General features: G+C 26.8%; 1 pseudogene; it reads left to right on the top strand.

Annotated features, from left to right (window-relative positions):
• The first annotated feature begins 176 nt into the window (after positions 1–176).
• Positions 177–12153, top strand: LOC113549415 (annotated as a pseudogene).
• Positions 12154–18849: the final 6696 nt, after the last annotated feature.

The following is an 18849-nucleotide window of genomic DNA, read 5'->3' on the forward strand; positions in this document are numbered from 1 at the left end:
AATTTAAAAAAATTACATGTATTCATTTAAAACATTTTTTTTTTCTTCTACACCATGCTTTCACACTTATGATAATAAACCAAGTGCCAAATTCCACAATTTATAAAAGAAAATAAATAAATATAATAAATATACATTATTTTGGTAGCCCAAACGGTGGTTTGAAAGAGTAGCTAATGGCTTTTTTTTCTGCAGACTTTTCTATATGTCCAGCATATCTTAGATATAAAATGTGTATTATATCTCCACAATCATAAGCTAGTCACAATGTTCCATTTGACAAGGTAAAAGATTGTAAATGCATGTGTTGTTGTACATAATGTTGTTAAATATTCTAGTTGTTTCTTTATAATTTTGTTAGATAACACAAGAGAAAAGAGAGTTTATAATACCTTTTCCATATGGGTAGGTATCATGCTGGTTTCAACCGTGGGTTTAATATGGCTGAATTCACAAACTTTGCATCGTCCCGTTGGGTAGAGTATGCGAAAAGGGCTACACTGTGTCATTGTTGTAAAGACATTGTGAAAATTAACATGAAAAACTCTGTAAGGAGATTACAACCGGAAAGATATGAAGACTGGCTCAATGGTAAAGATATTGGTTGCCATCCAGAAGACCCTTTTTGTAGGTTCGCAGCACTATTCAATATGTGAAGTACAATAATGTACAGGATTCATTGTTTCTTAATATATCATTAATGGTGTTTAATATCAAATCAAAGCAACTAATTTTATTTTTATTATTTTTTAAACTTGCAAAAAGATTATTATTATGTAATTTTAATTGTTTTTGTTATGATACAAAACACTACAGTTGATGACAAATATATTAAAGAAAAATGCAAAAATGAATTATTAAAAAAAAAAAATGTATGAATTACAATTGATAAATTTAGCTGAACTTAAGTATGTAAATGTACATTTGTTTAATTTAAATCTATAAGGTTCGATTATAATTGAATATTGCTAAATAATTTGCATGGAGTGTCTGTCCAACTTTTCTCAAAAAAACATGATATCGTTTAGACAATTGATTTCATACGAGCTAACAGTGAAAAGGTTAGTGAATATTTACATGTCGATGGAATTGATATAGATACGTTCATCATGAGTGTTATTAACTCATGATAAATAAAATCAATTTTTATATCCGTCGATTTTCACTGGGAGTTAATGTAACAATGTATGTTTGAGTAGATAAAAAAAAGTTTTAGGTGAAGGTATTGTTTCATACATTTTTTTTACAATTAAAATTATAAATTTTATTACTCTTGTTAGTTGAAATATTGTATAATAAGACTTCAATCATGACATTAAAATATACGTTTTATGGTATTAGATTATTTTTTTTAACTTAATTAGACAGGTGCACGGCAACCACCTATTTTAAACACATCATTTTTTGTCTATTTTGTAATTGAATGTTAGTAGGTTAACCAACTTTTTAAGTCTAAAATTTCCAAGTTACAGTTATTCAATAAAAAAAATTTTATAAAATGCACGATTTTTAGTTTTTTGGCTATAACATAGAAAATAGTTATTCTAAGATTTATTTAGGACTATTCTAGGGTAACTTTTACCCCTATTTATTAAAATCTAGACTGTATGACTTTTTTTTTACTAAAAAAAACATGCTATATAGCTCCATTCAATAATTATAATAATAATCATACCTTACCTTGGCTACAACCTTGAGATCGGCGACTACTTCTTTTCTCGTACTATGAACGCCGCAACATCATTGTGGCATTGTGTATTTTTTTTTCACTAGTATCATAACTGGTCTTTGTTATTGTTATTTGCATTTTCATTTGACATCCAAATACGTTCAATCACCAATAAAAGTGTAACGTGCATTTCCGACAGAAAAGAAAAGTGTTACGTAATATAGGTTTATATTACCACTAGTTGATAACAGCAGTTTATATTATTCAATCAACGTCTAATTAAAGTAAAAAATGGTATCTATCACGTCACCGCGTATAGTATCGTATACAATGTCATCAAACCAAATAACATACAACATGCCAGCAGTGACTATATAGTCTATTATAGTAGGCTTTGTATATTCTTTTGGATATCCCGTCGATTAATGTTATTTTTGATCATAACGTTATTATTGTTCGAAAGTTCGGTTCCATCTTTTTATAGACGGCGACTATAATCGGCATTATTTCGATAACGATCTTTGACAGGCTACGCGGATTCGTGTGTAGGTATTGGTATCAAGTGTTTGGCTAATAAATTAAAAACTAATAATTTATAATAGAAAGATTGCCGTCGCTTATGGGCCACAGCTGTGAATGTGTTAGTTTTATTTCTTTTGTGATATCGTAATAATATGTTATTACTTTTAAAATATTTTATAAATAATTTTTGTTTTATTTATGTAACTGGAATATTTTACCTAAATAACTATATACCTATGTACTTCACATGAGATATGAGGCCCCGTACACAGCGACCGGCTCCAAACAATCACTTACATGTGAAGAATAGCTTGTTATTATATTATTATTTTAATCAAATATTAATACTAAAAAAATATATTGTAATTTAGGAATTTAGGATGCCCTTTAATACATAATTGTAAAGATACTTGACATAGACAATCCTGTAGTCGAATGCACAATTAAGAAGCATTTTCCTTTAAAAATGCTCATGGATAATTATTGTAAAATGCATGTAAATATAAACTTAAGTATAACCTTCTTTCAAACTTGAAACAGACAACAGATCGGTCATTGTAGACGACGATTGGTACACAAGCACTGCATTATTCAATAACTTTATTTTGTATTATAATTTATTACCTGTTACCATAATTATTATTTATATTGTATAAATTTAATAGGTAGCCGAAAATAAAAGTTTGTAAAACTCAAAAATTTCATGACTGGCCGTAAAATTTCACAAATAGGACTATTTAAATAGCTGCAATTATTATTAAGAGGATGCCATGCCTGTATGTATTGTCTCCGCCTTACATATGTTAAACAGCAAAAGCTGGATAGAACCACCCAGGCTGTAGTGATAATATTAAGACTCCAAATAATTGATACATAATATAGTTAAGAACATTGTTGTGTCTTTAGCTATTGGCTAGCATTCATGACTGAATTTGTCAAGTGTTATGTCGACGTGAGGGTTACCGATTTAATATAAAATATATGAAATACAGTAAAGCACAGTGCGCAAAATGATATAATAATAATTATAAAACAATATCAATATTATAATATGGGTGCCAGTGGCTGCTTGAGTCTTCAAAACTCAAGGAGCAAGTTTCAAAACAAATCCACTCTCCCACCAACTAACTAAATTTACTACAACCAATGTAATGGTCAACCTAATGGGCGCCCAGAACTTTGCATATAAATAATAGATATACACATATATAATACTAGGTAATAATAACAAAAAATATATAAATTGAAACGTAAACCTGACAACGGCAATAGTCTTCGCTGGAAGGACGACAACAGCCCACGGCGATGTAGCCAATTTAGGCGCGTAACAGCTGATGGCTACCGAGGTCAACGACCTCGCAACGGCGGCGAGTGCGAACTCGTCAATATATTTATTTATATAAGTATACGCACTTCGTGTATCAGCCGTTTCGACGATCGGGCGACGAAGGTATATGCTATATACAGCACTCGCGGATGTAGTAATAATTAATATTATTCGCTAATAAATAACTGCGGACGTCCGACTGGCTTCATAAAAAGCCGACAATAAGACTACGTGACGATGAATCATTCAATCGCGTAATTGTGAGGACCAATAACGTGGTGACTTATTCCGCTCCAATTTAACGACGGGCGTTAATTCCGGGTATTCGAACGCCGAATGGTGTAACGCTTACGACAACACACCATCGGTGGACCGCGACAACACTAGACAGTATAACGAAAAGCATTCGCGACCGGAGTGTGTCTGACAAGCCCGGGTAACGGCAAAAGACAACCGACTGGCTCCCACGGCGACGTCGACGATCGTGGACGTTAAAAGCACTGTAATAGAGTGGGGGGGGGCGTAAAAGCTCACGGAGATTGTATTTTTCGTGCGGGAATCGGTCACCGACGGTGGGAATTTGCACACGAGCACCAATTTCGAACAAACATTATCTGTGAAATACCTATCGTTTTTATTTTTTGTATCATTTATACGAAAAAATTTCTTATTGTTTCAATATCCATTATTTTTGAACTTGAATAACTTTTTTTTTAGTTACTAAATCTAAAAAATAAAAACGATATTTCACAGCTAAAATTCTCATTTTTATGTGGTGAAAATTTTGTTTCTTAGTTATTATTGTAGCCTTCTTGGTTTTTTGACGTGCAAAACCGTTCTTGCCATGTTTTACATTCGTAAGACGGAGACAAGTGACAACACATGCGAGTATATCGTCATCTTTAGAGCACAGCGACAAACGTACAATTTCTTTTCTCTGTCTGACCCATGCGCAACACGGACTAAACGCATTTACACAGAGCAAACATTATCTGTAAAATATCGTTATTTTTTTTTTTTTATATAAACTTATGTTTTTAAGTAATTTTAGAGTAAAAAGTATTATTAAAGTGTAGTATTATAAATTAACAAAAAATATATTAAAATTAAATACTAAATTTGATCACGAAAGTTATAATTTAATTAAATTTGGAGAAATTATCAAATGTTTGAATAATTTTAAGACATTAAACCAGTGGCGCACCAGTTATTTTTTATTTGGGGGGGGGGTCGAATATTTTAGTATAATTTTAATATTTATTTTTAAAAAGAAAGAAAAGTTCTTATTCAATAATACAGTACAATTAATTAATAGTTAATTTGTTATTATTGATATTTTAAATACATTTTACTATATTAATTATAAGTAGTTTAAATAAAATGTTTAATATTATTTATTTAAAATCTTAATAGAAAAAAGAAAAATGAATAATGATGAATTTACTGAAGAAGATGAAGATAATATAGATATGTATGATTAATAAAGATGCAGAATGCCACTTACCTTGAATTTTAAATAGTAAAATAGATTAAAATATTTAAGTAATTATTTATATTAGTATCATTATTATTATTGATATGATCAAGCTTTTATTGAGTTTAATATTGGTATGATACATAATTTGCTCTTATTAAATATTTCCATTATTCAATTTTGATTATTCAAAATGTCCAATAACGATTGAAAATTATAACAATAACAACCCAAACATTTTAAATTCTTTTGGGAAATTTGTGATTGAGTATGTTCCTGATTCTCCTAGTCTTGTTAGTCATTTGATGACTAATCCATTTCCAAAACAAAAAAAACTTAACAATATTTATATAGCATCCAAATGAATCGCAAACGTTTCACCCCGCCGTTTCGTCACCGTAAAAAAAAACTAGTCTACGGACGTTTCGTCCCGGAGAGTTATTAGCCATAGGACATATTATATGTCCCCGGCATATTTGTATTAAAGGACTTTCGCGGTTCTCAGGTTTTATTAAATTATTATTATTTATTAATTTCTTCAAAGTTCGTTATTTTATTAACAATTAATGAATTTCTTTTTAATGAACAATTCTGTAATGTTTAATATAGTATATAGGCTATAGGCGAGTAATAAAGATTTTACGTGCACTATACAGCTAAACAGGTTTGTGAGCTGAAATTCTAAACTTATACTAATACATTAAACGATAATGATGGGGTTTTCAGATAGATATAAAATATTTAGTATATCAAAAGTCATTAAGATAAATCTATTCGATAAAATGTTATTATATTTACTATTTCCACAGTTACGCACACTCACTGTTCTAAGTTGTATTTTGTTCGTGTTGTAGTGCGTATATAGTACAAATATGAAGTATATAATTACAAAAAGAAATAAATTTACAAACATTTTTTACACTATGAAAAAAAAAGTAAAATTAGAAATCCTGTGGGTGTGTTCATAAAGACTTGTGCAATGGAACAGTAACAACAGACGAAGAAATAACTACTCTTTTTAAATTTGGAGCTTACAATCATGAAGGTGATACAGATTTTATTAACGCAGAGAGAGCCAAATGTACTATGAAGAACACAGCAAAAGAAAATTATAATTTAAATAAACATTACATATTTCATTTAAAATTAATGTATTTAGATTATCAAAGTATGCCGTGGACAAAACGAACTATGGCTAATAACTCTCCAGGACGAAACGCCCTATCTTAATAATTGTCGGGGGCGAAACTTCCGTTTACTCATCCAAATAGCCATATTCCAGTGTTAGCATTACAGACAAAAAATTTTCAAAGTAGATAATAATTTCAATCTCGTATGATAACCAGGTTAAAGTACCAATTTATTTCAAAACAATTTTGTTTTGGTACCGATCTTATTTGCAACAGATATTGAACTTTATTTACTAAAATTTATTTTCAGGTATACGTGTTCAACAAATTGGAAAATTCTTATCATTTAATTTTTATATCAAATTGTCATAAAGATTAATCATTAACGTTTACTTTAAGATTTAAGATACATTGTTTAATTTTATAATGCCTGATAAAATGCGATAAGTACCTTCCTATTACATAATGTTTCTATTCCAATTTAAAAAAACATAAGTAATTAATTTAAACAATTTATACGTTAAATTAATTAGTAATTAATTATACATAACTTAATTGAGGATTAAATATGTTTTTAATTATTAATAAATTCCAATAGATTTATTAAATGTAACTAAATAAACACATACTTATATTTACGTTTATTTATTTTTTTTTTTGTTTTATATTATAAGTTTTAATTGATACACTAATTAAAGTGAAAATTATAATAGCGTTTAAATATTATCTCAATAAATGGGGGTGAACATTTCAGACTTAAACAATCCTAGAATCATTATTTTCACAATGCATGGTATAATAAAACCAAACGTTTGTTTTCTGTATAATAAATTTTTAATTTTAAAATTTTATTTTTTAATCCATTAAAATAAATTATCTAGTTACGAATAGGTACTCATATATAACTAGAATTTTATCTAGATTAAAATAAATATAAATGAGTTGACAATTATCTAGATATTTTTCAACACTGCTAATCAACAGCGTTTCAACTGCCACGTTAAAAATATTTATGCCTTATAAAACGAAAATATTGTAAAATATTAGAAGATTTTAAGTTGTCCTACCTAATCTACGATCGTTAACATGACGATTATATAGAGCCAATATATCAGATTCACTTTTTAATGTCGTAGCATAATTATAATTTTTTATCAATAAGTAGATTTCCAAATAAATTATTATCTGTATGAATATAATGTTACGAAAAATAAAACACAAGAAGTAAGTTATTAACAATTAAATATTTGTACGAAAAAAAAGTATAATCATATTTACATTATTATAATACAGTAGTTAAACAAATTATTTATGGTAGCATTGATTATAAATACTATAGATAGCTCACTGCAGTACAAAATACGCTACGCGCTAAATGGCGAGTACCGCTATGTAGCGCTCCGCGCGGTGTTTACTTATGGCGTGTACCGCAATAATCGCTAGTGTAGTTCATAGGAGTAGGGATCAGTCTTAAGATTTTAACAGCAAAAACAGACGTGTGGAATCTTGATTTAATGATTTCAAATATTTTCAATGCTTAGAGCAGTGAGAGCATCTATAAAGACGTTACTTGTATTCTATACTCTAGTACTCTACTCATATCGTTGTACTGGCGCACTGCCAACGATTAAAACATTATAAACATTAAATACCTATCCAAAATATAACCCTAGATAGGTGAAATAGTTATTTTCAAATTAGTACCTAATTATTAAATTATATTAATACTACCTAGGTATCTCATTGCCATATTTATGTTAAGGTATATTATGTACATTTTGTATTTTATTCATAACACATTAGTACATAATACATGTACTGTCATTATCATATAATATATATTTTGTAAATTGGATTATTATTGAGTAAATAAAAATTGTACTATTGTGTCTATAATAAGCTGTTGCACTGAGTTCAATGCACTCAACACGAAGTATCGTCGTCTCTCTTAAATTATACTGAAGACATAGGTACCAAGTTAAAAAATATTTTTAATATTAACCCTATGACATTAATTATAAATTGTACACTTACATCATATAGTCGATTAAATGAAAACTTGACTGTCTTTACTTGAATAAAACTTTTATATTTTAATAGATAGTTGACAAGATTATTATTGAATTTATCAACTCTGCGATCCCTGAGTGTTAATTTGGTATATTTATAATTTATTTATACCATTTTAAATAATGAAAGGATTGATTATAAATAGTATCATTGATTATAAATGTATTTATAACCAATGTTGTACGCGCGTTCAAAATAGATTATATTGATTCAAATTATTCATGCGGACAAACTTACGCACTACGGACGTAAAATTTGAACGATCACTCGACAATTTATTATATGGGTATCGTAAAAATTACTGAATTGTATCGTTATTTTTACCATATTGGTCTACTTATTATTTATACTTTTAATTTTCTGCTGTGTTGTTTCTAAAATAATTAAAATGTCAAGTGACAAATGTGCATATTTTAATTGTACGAATACACGTAGAAATACATTTAATATAATATTTCATCCTTTTCCATCCAATGAAGAAACGTCCAAAAGATGGATTATTAATTCTGGTAAGTAATAAAAATTTTAAATCTATCCATAATTTAAATAAAAGCTGCAATAATAAAGAAAAAAATATTAATTTAGGGAATATTAAACTAGAATCCTTAAGTCCTAAAAAATTAAGAAAGAAGTTCATATGCTCTTCTCATTTCGAAAGGAATGCCTATTCCAATCCCACAGCACCAAAATCACGACTAAATCGTAATGCAGTACCAAACAAATATTTAAGTAAGTAAAAATTATACCTTTTTGTATTTTGTTTTTGTCACAAATATCATTTTGAAAATTTCAGATGAGTTAATAGATAATATTCCAGAAGAAAAGTTAACTACTGAAAAATCACCTATAAATAGGACTTGGCATGTTTCAAATCAAAATACTGCCCAAAGTATGCATACATATTTTTACAATTTAAAATTAATAATTAATATATTTGACATGTCTTTTATGTTATATTATAATATGGTACCTATTTGAAAAAAATATATTTATTTCAATACATCGCTTTCATTTATTTTTTAGATGCCTACATACATGTTAACGAAACAATCATAACAACACCAAAAAAATCACACAATCATCGTGAAAAAATAACAGATAACATGTTTCAAGGTCAGTATAATTTAAATTTATTGTAAATTTTTAGTTATAGTATACTGTGACTGTATAGTAAACAGCCATTGGGAAATACAAAATGTTAACTATAAGGAGGTGCTATAATCATAAAAAAATTACAATGTTTATACAAAAATAATTATACATATACACACATTAAACAGTGGCGTGTTTACAGGATAGGCCAACTAGGCTTAACAATAAACATTTATGAAAAAATGTATTATTATATTTTGTACTGTTATGATATATAATTTTTATTTATAATATGATTTATATTAATTTTAATTTATTATTTATTATATATTAATATGTACAAAAATTGGGGATAAAAATTTTAAATATTAAAAAATCTAAGTAAAAGTACTAGTTAAAGTTAACTGACAGTCCTAAGTTTTTAAAAATGGGAAGGAAAACATGTATACGAATTTCATAAATATCTCGGCCCAAATGATATGTATCAATTCGTCCGAACGACGAATGTTGTTGTATGTTACTTTGGTTATGTCGCCCAAATGAAAGCCGCCCGTTCCGAGACCTTGTTTTAATATAGTATTAATTGTCTCTTCTAAGTTAGAAAATGTCTCAAAATAATCCTTACAAAATTATGTAGCATAAAATTATTTTTTATTTACGATTTATTTTTATTAATATTATAATTTTGTAACTGACATATTATAAAATATAATTTAATAATATATTTTTATAGATTCTAAATCGTTGTTTTCAATGTCACCTGAAGTGTTAAAAGTGAAAACTCCCGAAATTAAGTACCCATCTGTAATGTCGAATAGTTTTAACTTAAATGATGCAGGAACGTCGATGTTTAGTCCATCTCTTTCTATTACACCAAATACACGAAAATATATTTCTGATTTAACTGAATTACCATCAAGTTCCGAAAAAAATAATGTAAAATTTTTAAATACTACTTCTACGCCAAATCTACAATTAAAAAATGAACAGTTAAAAAACCGATGCATACGATTACAAAAGCTACTGAACAAAAAAAGGGCAACAATAAGTTTTTTGAAACAAAATTTTAAACCATATAAAAAAAAACAAAAAATTAATATAAAAGAATTTTTACATTTAGTAGAATTTCCATCAATAAGTTCAAAAAGTTTAGTGACAATGCAAATTAACCACAAATCGCGTAAGCAATGGACTAGTGAAGAAAAAAAGTTATCTTTATCTCTTTATTATAAATCGCCATCAACATATAAATATATGCGTAAAAATAAAATTATTTTACCTGGCGAAAGTACAGTGCGTCGTTGGCTAAACTCAATTAGTTATTCAACTGGATTTTCACCTCGGTATATGGAACAAATTAAACTTAAAGTTTCTTGTATGAGTTTTCAAGAAAAAAAAGTTATTATTTTATTAGATGAGATTTCAATTAAAAAAGCGATAGAATACAACAAAGCTTTAGACATAATAGAAGGATATGAAGATCTTGGAACTTTAGGGCGAACTAACAAAATTGGCTCCTATGCACTAGTCATAATGATCCGTTGTTTGTACGTAAATTGGAAATTTCCATTATGTTATTTTTTCACTGGTAATGGAATAAAAGGGGATAATTTAACTAACATACTTAAAGAATGCGTAATAAAATTATTAGAACTTGGTTTAGTACCTTCTGCTGTAGTCTGCGATCAAGGATCACAAAATAGAAGAATGTTTTCATTACTTGGTGCAACACACAATAACCCATCAGTAGACATAAATGGTCAAAAATTATTTTTAATTTACGATATGCCTCATATGATAAAAAGCTTACGAAATAATTTATTAGATGGTAATATAAAAATTGAAAATAAATTAATTTCATTTAAAGATATTAAAAAATCTTATGAAATTGACTTAAAAAGTAATACTGCACGGGCAATGTGTAAAATTACACCCGCTCATATTGCCCCAAACGCTTTCCAAAAAATGTCGTGCAAGTTGGCAATACAAATTTTTAGTAGATCTGTTGCAGCTTCTATTAAAACGTGTGTTTCTACTGGTGAATTAAAAACTAAAACCGCACTAGACACAGCAAATTTTATTGAAAATGTTAATGATATGTTCGATTCTGCAAACAGTAAAAATTTGTATGACGCAAATCCAAATAGACGACCTCTAAGCAAACGTAATTCTCAAGTCCTTCAAAATTTAAAAAACTTTTGTATTCTTTTTGATAAAGCTGTAAAAATAAATTTAAAAAATAATAAAGTAACTACACCTCCGTGTTTCATTGGACTTAAATGGACATTAACAGCTATTATTGGTCTTTATGAATCAGAAAAAATAATAATGAATCAACATATTTCAAATAAAGAATACTTTTTAATGACTAACAAATTAACACAAGATCCATTAGAAAATATGTTTTCCATAATGCGACAGAAAAACGGCTATAATAAGAACCCAACTGCCCGAACATTTCGTTGCTGTTTTAGTGCGATTTGTTCTTATAGTTTAATGAAATGTTCTGAAAGTTCTAATTGTGAAGAAGATGGTGAAGAATTTTTTAATGTGGATACTCTAAATGATGTGCAAATAACCAGACCTACATACTCTGAAGAAATTCAAGAAGACGGTTTAAATGATAATATATATAATTTAAGTGATGATTGTGAGACTGACTCGAATACTAGTTCTGGTACTATAGTTATTAACACCACAAATGCTAAAAAATCATTAGAAAATTGTGCTGTCATTTATTTTGCAGGATACTTGGCGTATAAGTGTTTAAATAATTTTAGTTGTGATGAATGTAAAAAAAATCTTATAACATCTTTAGATTTAAATGATGAATCGCAATTATTATTAACATTTAAGATGTTTAATGTAAATGAACCATCAACACAAGGATTAAAAGCACCATCAAATATCATTGTGGACATAACTAATACATGTCTCAACATTTTTAATGAAGAATTTGAAAAAATAAAACACGAAAAACATATAGTTTTTAAACTTTTAGATATTTCAAAAAAAAAAATTGATAAATATATTTTTAAATTAAATGTTTCGACGTGTAAACTTCATTATTTATATATAATAGAATTATTATTTAGAACAAGAATATTTAAAGAATGTAAATGGACAAACACAGAGTTACACAATAAGGCTGTCCAGCAAATTGCAAAACTAAAAGTGTTTAAACACAATTAATAAATAATATTTCATTATTGTTGTATGTGAATAATATAATTTTCATTGAATAAGTTATTATTTTATTTTTTTTTTTAATAAATTATGAAATTAAAATATTTATATTATATTATTATTATTTGACGTTTTTTAATTGCTATTTTTTTAATCTTGCCGATGTTACTTTATTAAATATGTATTTTATAATGTTTAAAAATGGGATATTTTATTTTAAGTTTAAACATTTTGAAAACCACCAGTTTTTATTTATTTATTTTGCATTTTTTTAAATATCATGTGGTATTACAAAATTGCGCGTTAAAGGTTGTTTTGAATAAATTGCAATTTATAAAACTAAATAATTGTTATTTGTTTTCAATTTCTGACCATCATACTATAACAATTTACTTATATACCTACTTTATATCAAATCAATAAACAAAATTATTAATTTACAATAAATATTGTAGTATATTAATCAGCCGCTATACAATTGCGCTTGGTGCGTTGTGAAATAACGAAAATAGTCACAACAATGTAAACAATGTAATTTTGTATTACGATCGTCGTGATTGTAGTCGGACCGGTAGCAACCAAAAATAAAACATAATTATCGCTAGTACAATATTATTATATCGTTACCAGTACGCTACCTATTGGCAATCAATTGAACTCAATTGTCGCGCAACATATTTTCTATGACAGTGAGCAATCTATAATAATATATAATCAATGATGGTAGGTAAAAATTAGAATAAAATGGATCGTGTAATGGTAGTAACACATAGTACCATAATCCATGACTTTCTTGTTGGGATGTTGGTGGCTTCGTCGGCGGCGGAGGAGTAGTTCTTGTTGTAGCTGTAGCTGTAGTAGTAGTAGAAGTAGTAGTAATAGTAGTTGTTGATCTAATTATTGATTCCAATACTGGAGCAGTAGTACCAGCAGGAATGTTCATTATAGTGCCCTTATTTAAACTGTAAACATTAAAATATTTGTTTTTGGATTTATTAACAATATTCCGATTTTTGAATGCAAACATATTAAAACACTTTCATTAAAAAACAATACTAAGTTCATTATAGTGTAGATAAAGAGTAGGTAGTAACACAGAATCAACTGTTTGATTTTGTACCTGCATAATTTTAAAATTTTGCAGTGTCTAGATAGTAAATTGAACACTGAGAAAATTGAGAGCGACGAGAACTAAGCGAAAAAAAATAAAATATCGATATAACAATAAGTTAAATACGATAAAAAAGCTACACAAAATTATATGTACCATGTATACAAATTGTTACAGGTAACAATAACAAATAATTATAACTAGAAATATAATTTAAAATTAAAATAATAATTGCTGATCTTCAGTAGATTAATGCAACTTCCTATACATAAATTTATTTTGAACAAATATTTTTGAAGTAGTTGCTACAGTAACCAACAATTGATTCTTAACTGTTAAAAATTTTAAAAATTGAAATAAGTATTAAACGTTCACATTAAATAATATTATTAATAAAAATTAGATTGTAGAATTACTTAGTATGTTGTTCAGGACAATGTGCTTTAATAAATTTAATAAATTTGGTATATTATGAATTATTATTTACAAAGACTTTTTTTTGGATAATAGATAGATGAAATCAAATGAATGACTTTAAAAGGGGACGCTGAAGTTAAAAATATTTAAAACTATGAAAAGTGTATTTATACAATATTGATTATAATATTTAAAAAAAATAATTAATAATTATTAATAAATAACAATTCTTTCGTAATTTAATAGAAAAATAAATAAAAATTTGATTATAAAAATGTCCAAATAATAGTTAATTAATAATAATTCTTTCGTTATTTAAAATAAAATATAAATAAAAAAATTACATAAAAAAAAAAATATATTTTATTATTTATTTTATAATAAAATTCTATTCCTTTCGATTAATTGATTATTGTCATGGTTTGTGTTAGTTTCCTTCAAAACAGAAATCACTACATGTGTAGGAAGATGCTTGCTAAAAATTTAGATAAACGAAAACGTTGCTCCAAAAATTATTCTCAATCATTTGAATATAAAGTACAAAATATTATATCTTTGATTTATCGACAATCGTGTTGCTAAACATGACAAAATATGTAGGCATGTTCGCAATATTATCGGTTTTGAAACAAATTGCGCATCCGCCCTCCGCCCAACCATATACTATGACGTAAACATTTCTCCATTTCTCGTTGGTCCGCTGTCACCACAACCACCACAGCCGCCGCCGCCAATGACTCCAACACCACTCCACCGCTAATCTGGTCGGAGAAATGCTTACGTCACAGACTTGCGAATCACGAGTTACTGACATGCCTATATATATTGTCATGTTACTAAAGAAGTAAAACGTTCTCAATCGTATAGTCCCAAAAGTAGTGGTACCATTATCGTGTGGTTATAAAAGATGAATTTTGGATAGTGTGTAAAAAGTATTTCGATACAATAGCAAGCTAACCTTCTTGTACTATTATTTTATATCAAATTGTATTAATTTTTAAGCATTAATCAATACTAAAAAATATCTTTTATTTTAGACCAAATGGCCTACATACCGTGATTACATTAAATTAAAGGTTCTTAGAGCAGATGATACTGTTGGCCATTTCATGATAAAGAAGAAATGTTCATTAAGCAAACTGATGGACAGTTATTGTAAAACTCATGTAAGTATAAACTTTTAAGAAGTAATTTATTGCAACTGTTACCATTAGAAACAGTTACTAAATTTTACCGTAATAACAATAGCAAATATTACAACAATATTTAATGTTTTATTAAAATGTTACTGTAATATTATTATAATAATACTAATATATTTCCAAAACACAACCATGTTAACAATTTTATAAAAATTATTTATTTTTAATTAAAATAATAATACATGTACATACCTTTTTAACAAGAATTTAATAATAGATAATTTTATCACTAAAAAAATATTCAACCTTTTTAATTTCTATAGTTTTTAAACTTAAGTTATATCCTTAAATGCAAATAAAAATGTTATATTTAAATTACTGTAATTGCAGTCTGCAATAAAAAAAAAACATTAGAATAATTAATAGAATTTGTAGAAATTTAAATAATTAATACATCAAGATAAAAATTGAAATGAATATTATTTATTAGACAATGTAAAATATACAATTATTTCATGTGTATCAATACAATAAAGGAGTACTTTACGAAACATTATGTACATTAAATAGTTCTTAATATTTGTAAATGATTTGTATTATTTAGATATTTAGCCAACCACTACTTTTGTGTCTGTCTTACAGTACAGAGGTAAATAAATATGGTTTTTTTTTATTATATTTGTATATTTTTGGTTACATGCCATTGATTAGTCTTATTCTAAACAATGCTTTTGAATCCATTTTAAATAAATAACCAAATTGATTTGCTGTATAACAATTAAATTCGTTTTAGTGTCATGTTTTTTTTTAATATCATATTTCCAAGTTTTATTACTTCAAAAAGAATAAATACTAATAACCATATTATGTAGATTCTAGAAATATAAACCCAACTATTTTCAACATAACTGAGATAAAACACTATACTTTCATTTGAGACAGTATAAATTTCTTATAATTTCAGAAAAAAAGTAGTATTATTACAAAATTGTATGCACCATTTATGCTGCTGTAATGGAAATTAGCAACCAAATTTGCACATTACAAAAAAAACAACATTGACTGTGCAACATTATTTTAAATTTTTTGATAACACTAATACAAAAAAAATCTTATTGTTTCAAAATATATTGTTTTTGTGATTTCAAATTTGAAAAATTTTTCTTTGTTCTGGTATAAAAAAATTAAAAACGATGTTGAACAATTTTCTTTCTAGTATGAAAATGTGATTGCTTAATTTGAGCAGACTATAGCTTAAGTGGTCCTTCCCTATTAGAAACAGTTTTTAATATGTTGTACGTTTATAAAACGGGGACAAAACGTGCAAGTGAAGCATGCTCTTAAAAAAACCTATGTTATTTTTTTAGAATTTAAATTGTTGTACAACCTCAATAATTGCAGTATAGCCAAAAATGTTTAAAGATACTGACTATGTTCAAAATAATTCCTTATTGGTTTAAGTTGTCTGTGTATCTTGTTTGCTTTTAAGAAAAGCAATGATGCCACTCATATTTATTGTTTATAATGATATAACATTTTAAAATCTAACAAATGTATTTAAACCATTTATCAATTGACATTGAATTTTAGTTTACTTAAATCGGCACATTCCCACTACTTGATAGTTCCACTAAAATTTATAATATTGTCCATATATACGATGATTGCACCAACACCAATAATCAATGACTGCCGCCAAATAATTATTAACCAATGACAGATTTGATTTCATATTTTTGGGGGTATCAGATTATACAGTCTTCCACAAAACCAATTTAATGTTAAGTTGAATAGGGTTTAGTTTTAATATTAGTGTTAAATTAAAATTCAAATTAATTTTAATCATTTTCAAATTTATTATGATATTGTATCTACACGTGCTTTAAAATTAATATATCAAAGTTAAGTTTATATTTAATTAATATTAAAACTAAATTATTTTTATGTAAATTACTCAATTTTCATTTGCTAAGTGACACATTTATGAGGTGAAGACAACAAACATAGGTATAGTGCACAAATACAGTAAACACTGTGTAAGATGTTAATTAATGATGGATGAATCATTAATAAAATATTTATTATATGAGTGTTATTATAGATATTTTATTCATCTATTCTGCTAGTATTAAATAAACCTATGTGCTAGTTTAACATTTATAATGTAATCTTTTTCAATTAATCCATAATTGTAATATTTTAGGAATAAGTTGAAAGAACAGTAAGATTCAGATTTTATGGAGAAAAAATTAAAGAAGCTGACACTCCTTCTTCTCTTGAATTGCAAAATGGTGATATCATTGAAGTATTTATAATGCAGACAGATGGTTGATTTTATTTTAACTATTATTAACTACATACTATTATTTTATATATAAGCTTATAATTTTTTATAAATCATATTTCATGTATATCATAATATTAGTTTTTGAAACCTCAGTACCAAATATTGTCTATTTTTCTACTAAGCTGGCCATATTAATGAAAAAAAAATTTTGTAAATAAATTAATTTGTACTGTTATTATTATTTTCATGTTTCTCTAGCTAAATAATTAACTTTTGATGTAATCAACGAGGTTTTTTAATTAATTGTTTTATTACTTTCAATGACTCATTAAAATGTGTAAATGCTAATATAATTGTTGTAATTTTTAAAATTATAAATTCAATACTATTTTTAAAACACGGTGAGTGCCACACTATTTACAATGGGTATATATTGAGATTCCACGTCAAAACTGAGCCGTGATGCCGACACCATAAATGTGAAACAAGAAGAAGCAATTAATGTAAAGCTACAAGTATTTTATGCGATTCTAAATGCTACAATGGTAATACTTGTAAAAATAAATAGTTTCAATATTCATTAAAAATTAATTTAAATCAAATAATTTTCTTCTACTAATCAAATCAAATAAAATTATATACGTCAATAATATATGTATATTGTTCACTTGCCACTTTCAGTACGGGCCATCGTATACAATGATTAGTCTATATGGGACTTACGTGTGTATTATTTACTATGCCTAAATATCTTAAACATTGTATTACAATGACCACTTATCCACTTGGACTGTAACATATATACATGTATTTATTTATTCATATTAAATATTACATAGGTGCTTAACAGTCTAAGGTATAAAGTGATTAGAAGGGGGGATTCAATTCCCTAACCAGCCTTTTCTTTAAGCATGCCCCTGGTACTAAAGAAATAGGTGTTAAAATATAGTAAGCATCATTTAAATCAAATGTTGTATTTATTATGATATAATATTATAATTATTATACATACAAATATGTAAATATTATATAAGATTATCACTATATGAAGAATGGATTGCTATGATTTTTTCAAACGATATGGTACGATATGGCAGCATATAAAACTAACCTGAATCTTTTGAATCCGGTAGAATAAGGCTACCGTCAATATCAGGTGTTCTAAAAAATTGTTTTTTTTTGCAGATTTTATTGGACTTTTTCTTTTCATCAAATATTTGATGTTTAACATTCCTGATATAATTTATTTTAAGCCTCCACCAGTGAGATTTTGAGATTTACATTGAGTAAAAGTGGTTTATTTTTGGCTAAAAAATGATCTTTAAGATGTTAATAAAGAGTTTGTGGTTAACCATTAACCTAACTAAATAGTTTTAAAAATAATTGTTGTTATATTTTTAGATAATGATTGAATCAATTATT

The sequence above is a fragment of the Rhopalosiphum maidis genome, chromosome 1, assembly GCF_003676215.2.
Source record: "Rhopalosiphum maidis isolate BTI-1 chromosome 1, ASM367621v3, whole genome shotgun sequence".
NCBI lineage: Eukaryota > Metazoa > Arthropoda > Insecta > Hemiptera > Aphididae > Rhopalosiphum > Rhopalosiphum maidis.